Source organism: Populus nigra, chromosome 3 (genome assembly GCF_951802175.1).
Source record: "Populus nigra chromosome 3, ddPopNigr1.1, whole genome shotgun sequence".
NCBI classification, from domain to species: domain Eukaryota; kingdom Viridiplantae; phylum Streptophyta; class Magnoliopsida; order Malpighiales; family Salicaceae; genus Populus; species Populus nigra.
In genome coordinates this window covers 26,005,909-26,017,434 of record NC_084854.1, presented here as the reverse complement: position 1 = coordinate 26,017,434, position 11,526 = coordinate 26,005,909, and the positions used below count along the sequence as shown (strand labels likewise).

General features: G+C 32.4%; 1 long non-coding RNA gene across 1 annotated transcript; it reads right to left on the bottom strand.

The window, feature by feature from the left end:
• Positions 1 to 1,112: 1,112 nt before the first annotated feature.
• On the bottom strand, positions 1,113 to 2,936 carry LOC133688497 (uncharacterized). The gene is made up of 3 exons (XR_009841166.1): positions 2,521 to 2,936; positions 1,613 to 1,665; positions 1,113 to 1,239 (listed from the first exon to the last, which is right to left on the bottom strand). It is a non-coding gene; the product is annotated as an uncharacterized LOC133688497 (long non-coding RNA).
• Between the last annotated feature and the right edge of the window lie 8,590 nt (positions 2,937 to 11,526).

Here is an 11,526-nt window from a genome sequence, read left to right as displayed (position 1 = left end):
ACTTCTTAAGAGAAATGCTGGTCAATTTGCCTTTACTTAACTGAAACCTTATCAGGTTGTGTTGTGCCATTGATCTTGCCCACCTTCTGTCATTGTGAAGAAATGGCAGAAATCGTGAAGAACAAATAGTTCTATACACAAAATTGAACAATGGCTTCTTTTGCCCACTAAGCCAAAGCATAGTCCAGTCAGAGAAAAGAAGCAAAACAACTGAATAAATCTCAATAATGATGGCTCCGTACAACAAGAGGTATGATATAGTTATTTCAGTTGTTAAATAGGCATGGTTGTTTCTGGACATACCTAGTGAGAAGGCAAGTAGTGCAGAAACAGAACATAAGAAGCTGATAGCACGGACAATGATGCGTGACGAACAAACCTTCGCCACCTTCGTATAAAGCACATCGTACATAAATCCCATCTCAACTTCAATTAAATTGAAGGCTTCCACCGCAGTTTTTTTTTTTAGGATAATATGAGTAGCCAAATGATTAGAATCTGCAAGAACAAGATCTGCAAATAGTACCCTGAACATTTGGAAGAACAAATCCGCCTCATGGAGAAGTTTAGCCTGAGGTATCATGTCACTCAAGCGTAGTTTTTCATTGAGTCGTTCATCAGTCATGTCAAAGAACTCAGTGTTCGAAAATTCATCAAATTGGTGATGTAGTTCTTTCATATCACTATATACCGAACTCCTGAACTGCTCCGAGCTTGCTGACCTCAGAACCCAATTCCTTTCTCCATATTTAATAATTCCAGCAACAAAGATGGGAATGGCTACAAATAACAGAGGATCCTTACTCCACCATGACCTCGAAAAGGCATAAAAAGCCACAGCAACTTGGCTTACTAGCACCAACAGATGTCTCAACCACAATTCTTTGTCTTCCATTGAATATGCAGTGATAGTGTCCGGGCCACCGAGGTGCATAAGGAGGACTGGTGCCCAAAATGCTGGGATCAATCCTCGATTTGAATTTATACAATTCGTTTCTGAATCTCCAAGCTTTTGAGCCAAGATACTCAATGAAAATGTTGCCACCCAATCTGCTGACAAGTATGCTAACCAAACAAGAGTTCCGAGCCAGAATCCTGCTGTATACTTTTCGTCTACGCCCAAAGATTATAAGAAAGATTTGAAGAAAGAGACTGAGCAACATCACCATGCGAAGCTCCCATCCGTTCCATAGTCTTTCAACAGTTTCAGACACCTTATGAATGCCCATGTTTGATTTCCTTCAATTAGACCAGGTGCCAACAACAACAACAAAAAAAAAGCATATTCAGCACAACTAAAGGCACATCAAAGAAAATGCTAGTAATCACATAACAATTTACACGGTGATTATAATTCAAATAATTCAGATTAAAAAAAGAACCCAGCATAAATTTAAAACATGAATCACTCACAAATTTCCTTCCTGAGCTCCCTCAATTATGCTCAACAAATCAAATTATCAGGATTAATTACCAAAATGTGCTACCTATATATTATACCACCGTTTATTTTCCCATCATGAATTAGTTTCAGCTCTCTTCTCCTATGAGAAGAATAAATATTTAATAAAAGAAATGGAAGATAGACACATTAACTCACATCTCAACGTACCTGAAGAATAATGCTTGAGGACTCGGCGAGCAATTTGAGTTTTGCTTCAATTCCTGTGCCACCAAATTGTGTTTTATTTACAGTAATGGTGTGACATTATGAATTTGTATACATATATTTTAGCACTGAAATCGTATGTTGTTATTGATAAGAAAAAATAGAATAATATATACTTTAATCACAAGTTAAAATTCAGGTAAGCTAGCTGTTATAGCAAGATGCACGTCATGAATATAAGTACTTACAACTAAAATCAAAGCTTATTCTTGAACAGGAAAAAAACTCAAGCCAAAACTTTAAGAAAAGTATAAGTATATTAAGAAAAGTATAAGTATATTAAGAAAAGTTTAATATAAAACATATTTTGAGATTTTATATAATAGTTTAAACTTTTAATTTGAATTGATTCTTTAGCATATTATATTTTTCAACAATTTAACTATGTAAAACACACTAAAACCACAAAAACATTAATTATATATGAAAAGTAATTCATAGTATATTTACTAGGATTCAAGAAAATCCTATATGCATTTAGTGCTTCCAATTATCTACCTTTAAAAATTTAACTATCATTATAATTCAAGTAATTCAGATAACAAGCCAACATGAATATTTTAAAACATGAATCACTCACAAATTTCCTCTCTCGATGGTTATCCAAAAAAAAACTCACAAATTTCCTGCGTGAGCTCCCTTTATTATGCTCAATAATTCAATAATTCTCAGGATTTGATAACAGAATGTGCCACCTATAAGAAATATAAAATATTATCAAAGCTTCCTGAAGAATGCTCCCATTTATTTTCCCATCATAAATTTGGTTTCAGCTGTCGTCTCCTTTGACAAGTACAAATATAAAATATAAGAAATAGAAGATAGACACATTCACTCCCATCTCAACGTACCTGAAGAATAATGCTCGAGGACTCGACGAACAACCTGAGTTTTGCTTCACTTGCTGTGCCACCAAATTGTGTTTTATTCAAAGCGAAGTGTAACTTTATGAATTTGTATACATAATATTTTAGCACTGAAATCATAGGTTGTTATTTATAAGAAAAAACGGAATAAATATTTTACTTTCATCACAAGTTAAAACTTCGGTAAGCTTCCTGTTCTTTAAAGATGCAATTCACGACTATAAATTCTTACAACTGAAATAAAAGCTTATTCTTGAACCGGAAAAAAAGAAAGAAAGAATAAAAGACTTTTTGGGTGTGTTTGGAAATGTGATTGCGGTTACTTTTCAAAATATTTTTTACTCAGAAATATATCAAAATAATATTGTTTTTATTTTTTAAAAAATCATTTTTGATATCAACACATCAAAACGATATCCAAAAATACTAAAAAAATTAATTTTAAGTACAAATAAAATTCAAAATTTTTAGAAACGCGGGTTGGACCGCTTTCCCAAACGGTCCCTTTCTTATTCTTGAACCAGAAAAAAAAAAGAATAAAAGACCTTTTCTTATCTCAAGCTAACTTCATCAATGTTGATCAGCTAGCACTATCAAATACACGCATATACATATATTTCATGGTTGTTAATCTTCCAAAAAGAGAGCAGTACCAATATTATTGGATAGGAGAAACACCACAATTTACAATAGTGAAGGAGGACAAACCTCATACTCACACTCTCTTGTAATTGCATCACTTCTCTCTATCATTCACATTTTACTAGCCTACACAAGCTATTGTTTATGGAAGCTCATGTTGCTGCCACAAAGGCAGCAGCCTCTTTATATTTCTCTGTGTTTGGCTCTCGTTGTTGCTTGCTACTTGTTTATTCTTCTCTCAAAATGCCGTTTTATAGGCTTCAAATGGCAGCCATGTTAATGAAACCTTCCCAAAAACCAACCAATAACACTTATCTGCCAACCACCACCATAAATGGTACTACTGACTTTGGGTCACTTGTGTCACATTTCCAATAATCTCCCACCTGATACGAATAGCACTGTAATTGTCTTCTACATTCGATGCCTTCCTAAAGCTTTGACTTCAATCCACATCCTTGTGATTCTTTACCGTTGTAGACCTGCTGACGCTTTTACTCTTCATCCTTCAAGGCTAATTCCCACTCGATCTGAGTAGTCGCCACTAGGCTTACTCCTACTTGATTTGAGTAGTCATACCTGGCCATAACTCCCACTTGATCTGTATAGTCTGTCTTCCAATCACATGCTCGTGCTAGCTAAAACCAAATGCTTACAACCTGCAACATTTCCAAGCTTAACCCAGCATAGATTATACCTCATCGATGAAGTTGTCTACATCTACTTCTCCACCAGAGAAAACCAAGTAGTAACTGTTACCATAAACCAGGGTTCAACACTTCTTCACGAAAAGTGTTCATCTACTACTTTATCTGTTTTCTGGATGCACATCAAGTCATCTCCAATGTTTGTGTTTGCCATTAGCTAAGAGCTTTGTAGGTACTTGCCAAATCTTTCTAGTTTTTCTAAGAAAACTATCTAACCATGTCCAAGTCATGAACTGGTTCTCCCACCACCCCTCTTCATACACTAGAGGATCATTTCAACTAGATGGCCTTCCATGCCACTTATGAAGAGTATCCACGCTTGTCTCCAGAATTAACTTCATTCTTCTTTTGAGCTTTGTAGCCATGAATGATCAACTAAGCCTTTCTCTAAGGAAAGGCTTAGAGAAAAGCCACTTATATGTTCTCCAGGTTTTCCGATTTTGCTCACATATGCTCAATAGTAGCTCAATTTATCACATTTCATCGAGTCAAAAGAGGGTGAAAATCTTCTACTGTTAACCTGAATCTAGCATCTCCAAAGAAATCACATTTCCATCATATCCTTCAACATGCAAAACCCAATCCGCCCGTCGCAGATCAACTTTCTAGACTATCAACATTTGAAATGGACTTTAACATATACAATATAATATATCACTGGAATAACACTTTCACTAATACCTTGTTTCTTTCCAGAAAAACCAATTCCTAGAATTCATTTTCCTCAAATTCTCATGTTTGGCAACAATATGAAAAACTAGGCAGCAAAAACTTAATTCTACTCAAAACAGAAAACATAACTTTATCAAAGGAAAGTGTTTTCCTTTTGATAAGAAAAGGAAAACACTTTCCTTTCTTTCACTACACATATTTTTCAAATTCTCAAATCACGATCTCTCTCTCTTTTTGTAAACAATTGGGAAGCAGGAACAAGTGCATCATTTCTCTGGAACAATTGAAGCTCTTATTTCAGGTATTTACAAGTGCATCATTTCTCTAGAACAATTGAAGCTCTTATTTCAGGTATTTTTTTTCCTATATTATTTCCTTTATGTTTGTATTTTCATCTCCTTTATGTTTTTATCTTCTTCGTTTAGATCTGTAAGAATTATGGCATAAATCCTTCATCTTCTTGATAAATTTGCTACCTGTCATATTTTTCCCATAACATAACACAGTTTTCTTCTTCATATTTCCTCGTCACATTCGGTTAGTTCAAAACAACCCAAATTCAGCAAGCAAGCCATAAAAAGCACATTTTTTCCATTCTTCATCACTCACATTCGGCAAAACCAACAGAACCAAACAAACCAAATCAAAGTAAAATCCCTACCCTAAAGATTACTGTGAATCAATCAAAGCAAAATCCCCAAACTTCCCCAGCAAAAAGCAGTCTCTACCCTGTTTTCCCGTCCCCGGATCCAGCCACCATATCCCGGGTGGAAGCACAAAGAGAGAGAGAGAGAGAGGTAGTGTGTAGAACTGGAATTAGCCACCATATCAAGGAATTAATCAACCCTTGCTCTCTCTTTTTTCAAGTCCTAGTAGAAGTAGCCAGGGGAAAGAGGGAGGAGAACTGGGAAGGAGGAGCGAGTCTTTGAGGTATAGCCCTCTTGCCCTTTGAAGCTTCGATCTTTGTCCTGCTTCTTTGTGCACAGAGAGAGGAAGTTAAGGAATTAGAGAAAGAACACGAGAATGTGAGAGAAACCGAGAGGGAATAGGGGAAGGGGAAAAGGAAAGGGAATGAGAGAAACCGAGAGGGAACAGAGGAAGGGGAAGGGGAATGAGAGAAACCGAACAACAGAGAGGGAACACGGGAAGGGGAAGGGGATGAGAGAAATCGAACAGGGGAAGGGGAAGGGGATTAGCGAAATCAAGCAGGGGAAGAGGATGAAAGAAACCGAACAGGGAATGAGAGGAAGGAGAATGAGAGTTCATTACAGGGGAACCCACCAAGACCGAGAGGAAGTTTAATAAGGGGAATTAGTAGAATCAAATATAAAAACATGGATAACACCTAAAAAGCGTGATTTTTTGCCATAATTATTGCTTTATTTTACTATATTTATAAATGTACTTGTTTTATTTTGCTTTGATTAATTCATGATTAGTGTTTGATTATATTTGTTACATATGGATAAATTTGTGGGACGATGCCGGTAATTATATGAATTTCATTGCGCAATGTCTATTGATCGTTGTGAACTTATGAATTGTATAATTTTCAAAACAGTTTTATCATCGAGAAATTGAATTTTATGGTCTTAAATAATATATTTTAAGACCTTTTTTGTTTAGGGAATCAGATATCATTGCCATAACTATTATATATTGTCAGCTTATTTCAACATAATTTATTGTATTGATTGTGTAAGTTTTTTATATGCTTTTTTTAATATTTATTTCCTCAAATTTTTAGGTTTTGTTATCAGAAAACTTCACTTTCATGTTATGGATAGTAAGATAATTCATGCAACATGTATAGGAGCAGTTGTAACTGTGATAGCTACAGGGGTAGCTATTATTGAATAAGAAAGAAATATAATTTATATACCATGATAACCACGTATAAATGCAATTGCTCAACAAGAATTCTATATTGACAGCATTTTGAATCGAGGTGATAGACATTGCGTTGAACAAATTCAGATGAAACATGTTGTCTTATATAGATTGTGTGATGTTCTCACAAGTTCTGACCTATTACGATCAACTCAAAATGTGTCTATTAGAGAGCAAGTAATTGTGTTCTTATAAATTGTAGGCCAAAACCAAAGATTTTGTTTTATTAGTGGTGTATACTATAGGTCTATTGAAACTATCCATCGTTACTTTAGAATTGTTTTAAAAGCAGTTCTTAAGTTATACAAACACCTTATTAAAGATCCAGAGGATACAGTTCCAGTAAAGATAATGAATAATCGAAGATTCTATCCTTATTTTAAGGTATAAAAACAATACCAATATTTTTATACATTAATTAATTACATATAGAAGAAAAGGTTATAAATTATTGTTTCATGTTTATATAGAATTGTGTGGGAGCAATTGATGGTACCCATGTTCCTGCAAATGTTCCTGTTGAGATTCAAGAAAAGTTTCAAGGTCGAAAAGAAGGAACAACACAAAATGTTTTAGCAGCTATAACTTTTGATTTGAAGTTTATATATGTTTTAGTTGGCTGAGAAGGAAGTGCCCATTATTTACGGGTTTTAGGTGATGCATTATCAAGACCGAATGGTCTAAAAATTCCAGAATGTATATAATAAAGTATGTATTATATGCAATAAACATATAAAATGTCTTATTACATAAAGATAGTAATAGGTTTTTTTTAATTTGTAGGGAAATATTATCTCGGTGATGCTGGTTACGGTATTCGAAAAGGAATCATTTCTCCTCTTCATGGAGTTCGATATCACTTGAATGAGTTTACAGAACGTTCACCAGAAAATGAAAAGGAGCTATTTAATCTTCGACACTCTTCATTGAGAACCGTTATTGAGCGAGGGTTTGGTATTTTGAAGAGTTGTTTTAGATCAATTGATGGCAAATCTTTTTGGTCTTATGAAACATAATTAGATGTTGTGCTTGCATGTTGTGTTATTCATAATCACATAATGGGAGTTGATCCTTATGACTTTCTTATGGAAGAAATATGTTCAAAAAGTGAACCAATTAGATGAACAATCAACTTAAGTCAACGGGAGAAAAAGAAAAAGAATAGGGAGTGAATAACAAAAAGAGAAATGATTACATCAACCATGTGGAATGATTATAACACTCAAAGAAACTAGTAATTGAGTGTTAATTATATATGTTTGTTTTGATTATGTCTTGCTTGAGTTTGTATTATCTTTGTTATGTATTTGGAGTAGATGTTGATTTTATTATAAGTTCTTATGTATTTTATGTATTCTCTTTTAAATATTAATTATAGTTTTTATATGAAATTTATTAAATCTAAATATTATATGATTTTATTTTGTATAAATTTGTAATTTCTTTTTTGTAGAAATGAGTTCCACACAGAATGAAAAATGCAAGGGCAAGCACTTCACATGGTCTAAGCCTATGTCTCACATGTTACTTGAGATATTAGTTGAGGAGGCACTTAAAGGAAGCAAACCTTCTTCCATCTTTAAAACAGAATCGTTTGTTAAGGTTGCTACAAAAATCAATCAAAAGTTCAACATGCAATACGAGCCTAAGCATGTGGACAATCATCTCAAGACTGTGAAAAAAGAATGGGGAATAATAACCAAACTTTAAAATAAAAGTGGATTTGGTTGGGATGATTGTCTGAAGATGATTACAGTTTCAAAAGATGTATATGATGAAGAAGTAAAGGTATGATAAATATTATACTCTTTATAATTTTTATATTTATCTTTGTTTCTAAAATGTTATACAATAAACTAAAAAATTGCATATTCTAAACTTTATGAACAAGCACATCCCAATCATGACAAGTATTTCAACAAAAAACTTGATATGTATGAGCAAGGTTGTTAAAATCGTGTTTTGACTCCTAAAATCGTACGATTTTACGAGTCAAAACATGCATTACGGGTTGAATCGCTTGAAAAAATCAAAAATGGGTAAAATCGGGTTGAAATCGAGTGAAATCGCAAAAATCAGATGAAATCACGCAAAATCGTGATTTCATGACCCATTTTGCAATTTTGATAAAATGAGGCCCTGAAACAAAATCTCCCCCTCTTGGACAGCTGTCAGATGCTTTGGTAAGAGCAAAAGCTTCGCGGGCACGATTTGCTTTCCCTAGGATTTGGTTTAAGAAAAATACGGAAAGCCGTTCACGTTTTGGTTTCTTCTGTGGATATTGTACAACATGCAATTATTAACAAAAATATCTAAAGGTGTTTTTACTGTATACTAGGAGGTATTAAGAGGAGAAACAACAATGTTTTTTTTTTCCTGTCCTTGAAATTTTTTTTTCCATCCTTTAAATTTTTTCTACTATGTTTATTGATTTATTTTTCATTTTTGTTATTCTACATAATGTTCACAAGGAATTAAGCTTAAAACTTTATTTTACTTTTTTTCTAAGTGGTTATCTTAATGTCAAAAAAGATTATGTCATTGGGTTAATGCTCAATTTTAAACAAAACAATTTAGTTTCATTGCTTGAAAAAAAATTTAAAATTCAAGGACCAAAATTTATCGGAGGCAAATATTACTTTTAATATTATGATAGATTGTTGTTTAGAAAATCGTGTTTGCAATTTAAAAAAAAAATATTTTCATTAAAATCATTAAGAGATGCATTAATAAGAAAATAAAGTTTAGATTAAAGAAATATATTTTATCTACATATTTCAAATGCCTTGAATTAAAAAAAAAAATCTTTATTTTTATTTAAAGCATGAATTTTTTTATATATATATTTTAAAATTCCTTACGATTTTACGATTTTACGATCCGAGTTTGTGAACGGCTTTCCGTGCCGTGTTAAAATCACGATTTTAACAACCTTGTGTACGAGGCAATGACAATTGTTGTTGGAAAAGACATGGCAACCGAAAATTATATCAAATCATATGTTGATGTCAACTTGGAAGAGAACATTGAAAAGCAATCAATTTCAATTGAAAATGAAGGGGAATATGAAGAAACTTCTAAGGGAAAATAGACATCTTCCTCTAGTACACAAAAGAGGCAACATAGGAAGAGAAATTGCATGTATGAAGATGATGGTGTTGAAAAGTTGTCTAAACAGATTGGAGATGTAGCACTTACAATTCAAAACCTCAGCAAAAATCAACTTGATGTTAATGCGTTGTATACGGAAGTGACAAAAATTAAAGGCTTTTTATGAGATCACTCTTGGGGAAGCATTTGATCACTTGGTCCAAAATAAAATGTTGGCAAAAGCATTTATAGCAAAAAATGCTAATTTGAGGAAAATTTGGGTTCAGAATTTTATGAACCAACACTACTACAGGTCTGCTTGCTAAGATGATTTGACTATGATAAGAAACTATATGTTTGTTATTTGACAAGTATATTTACTTGTTTAATTTGGTCTAACTTGTTTATGTTTGTTAATTTGAACTAATATGTATGTATATGATATCAAAACTTAATATTTATGCATGACTATGTTTGATGTTAGATATTTATATTTATTTCTTGATGCTTATTTGATATATATTAAAGGGATAATTGCCTATACCCATAAAAAAAAATCTTTATCCAAAAAACCCATCAAAATATTTTTGTATTTATTTATCTTTTAAAAAAATCTTCATATAAAAAAATCCCCAAATATCTAACTCTTAATATAAACTAATTTGGCTTTCTTTATATGAAAAAAAAAACATATTTTAAGCTTTTAAAATTGAAAAAAAAAATTAATAGGTTTTATTTATGAAACATTTCGCAACGTTATATCTCTATAATATTATATGACATATATATATTTTATAAAATAAGCTATATATGAATATAAAATATAATAAAAAAATTCATCATTACACTTTTTAGATTTTATTATTTTATTATAAGTGATTAAATATTTATATTTAATATTTTTCATATATTAGATAAATTTGAAAAAAAAATTAATTCATTAATAAATTATTTTCCAGTTCATTTTCCATACCATAACCAAACACTAAAAATTATTTTCCAGTTTATTTTCTATTACACTACCAAACATCGAAAAATACTTTCTCGGAATTCACTTTCCCAGGAATTCACTTTCCAAAAGGAAACTACTTTCCTACAAACAATATGTTTGTTTCCCGGAATTCACTTTCCGGGAAACTACTTTCCAAATTTTCTTGTGTTTGGAGGAGGAAAAAAAAAGAGAAACGGAAGAACAGAGAGAACAAACGAGAGAGAGATAGAACAGCACAAAGACAAGAGAAGAAGAAACAGAGGGGAGGAGAAAGCAGAAGGAGGAACCCCAGTTCCCCAGCAACGAGCGTCACCAACCTCGTCTCCAAGCGCAGCAGCTGGTAAGCCATCTTCTCCGTCTCTGTTTTGCAAATTTAATTAACCAAGCACCGTGCGAGCACGCGTGAATTAATTCACGCGTGCCCGCTGCCGAAACCGGGTTACTGGTCTGAACTAGTAACCAGGCTGGGCTGGATGGATCCAGCCCAGCGTAATAAAAATTCTCGTCATTCATTAAAAACAAAAAGATAGCCATATATAGATTTAGTGTTTATACTTTTTGAATTTGTTTTCTTTATTTATTTTGTTTGAATTAAACATGATCCATAAGGGGGAAATCAACTTTGAAAGTAGTTAAATGCCTTATATTTTCCCTGCCCATAATATTTCCTGTACCAAATGATAGAAAATTAATGTCATCCATTTTCAAACATAAGAAGATTGAAAATATTTAAAATTCCAATGAATAATATCTTCTTTTTTTGGATAATCACCAATGAATAATATCTTAATTTGTTGTTAGAGATTTAATATAAAATCATTAATGATTTTTGGTCTAACTGTTTAAATTTTATTATTAAGATAGTTTTTTTAATATAGTATTAAAGATTTGATGATTAAATTAAAAGAATATGTTAAAAATTAACATAAAACCAGGTAAGTCTTCATCCAAGACATAGATAGATATATGCTAGTTGATACCTCACATTTATATCGTTGT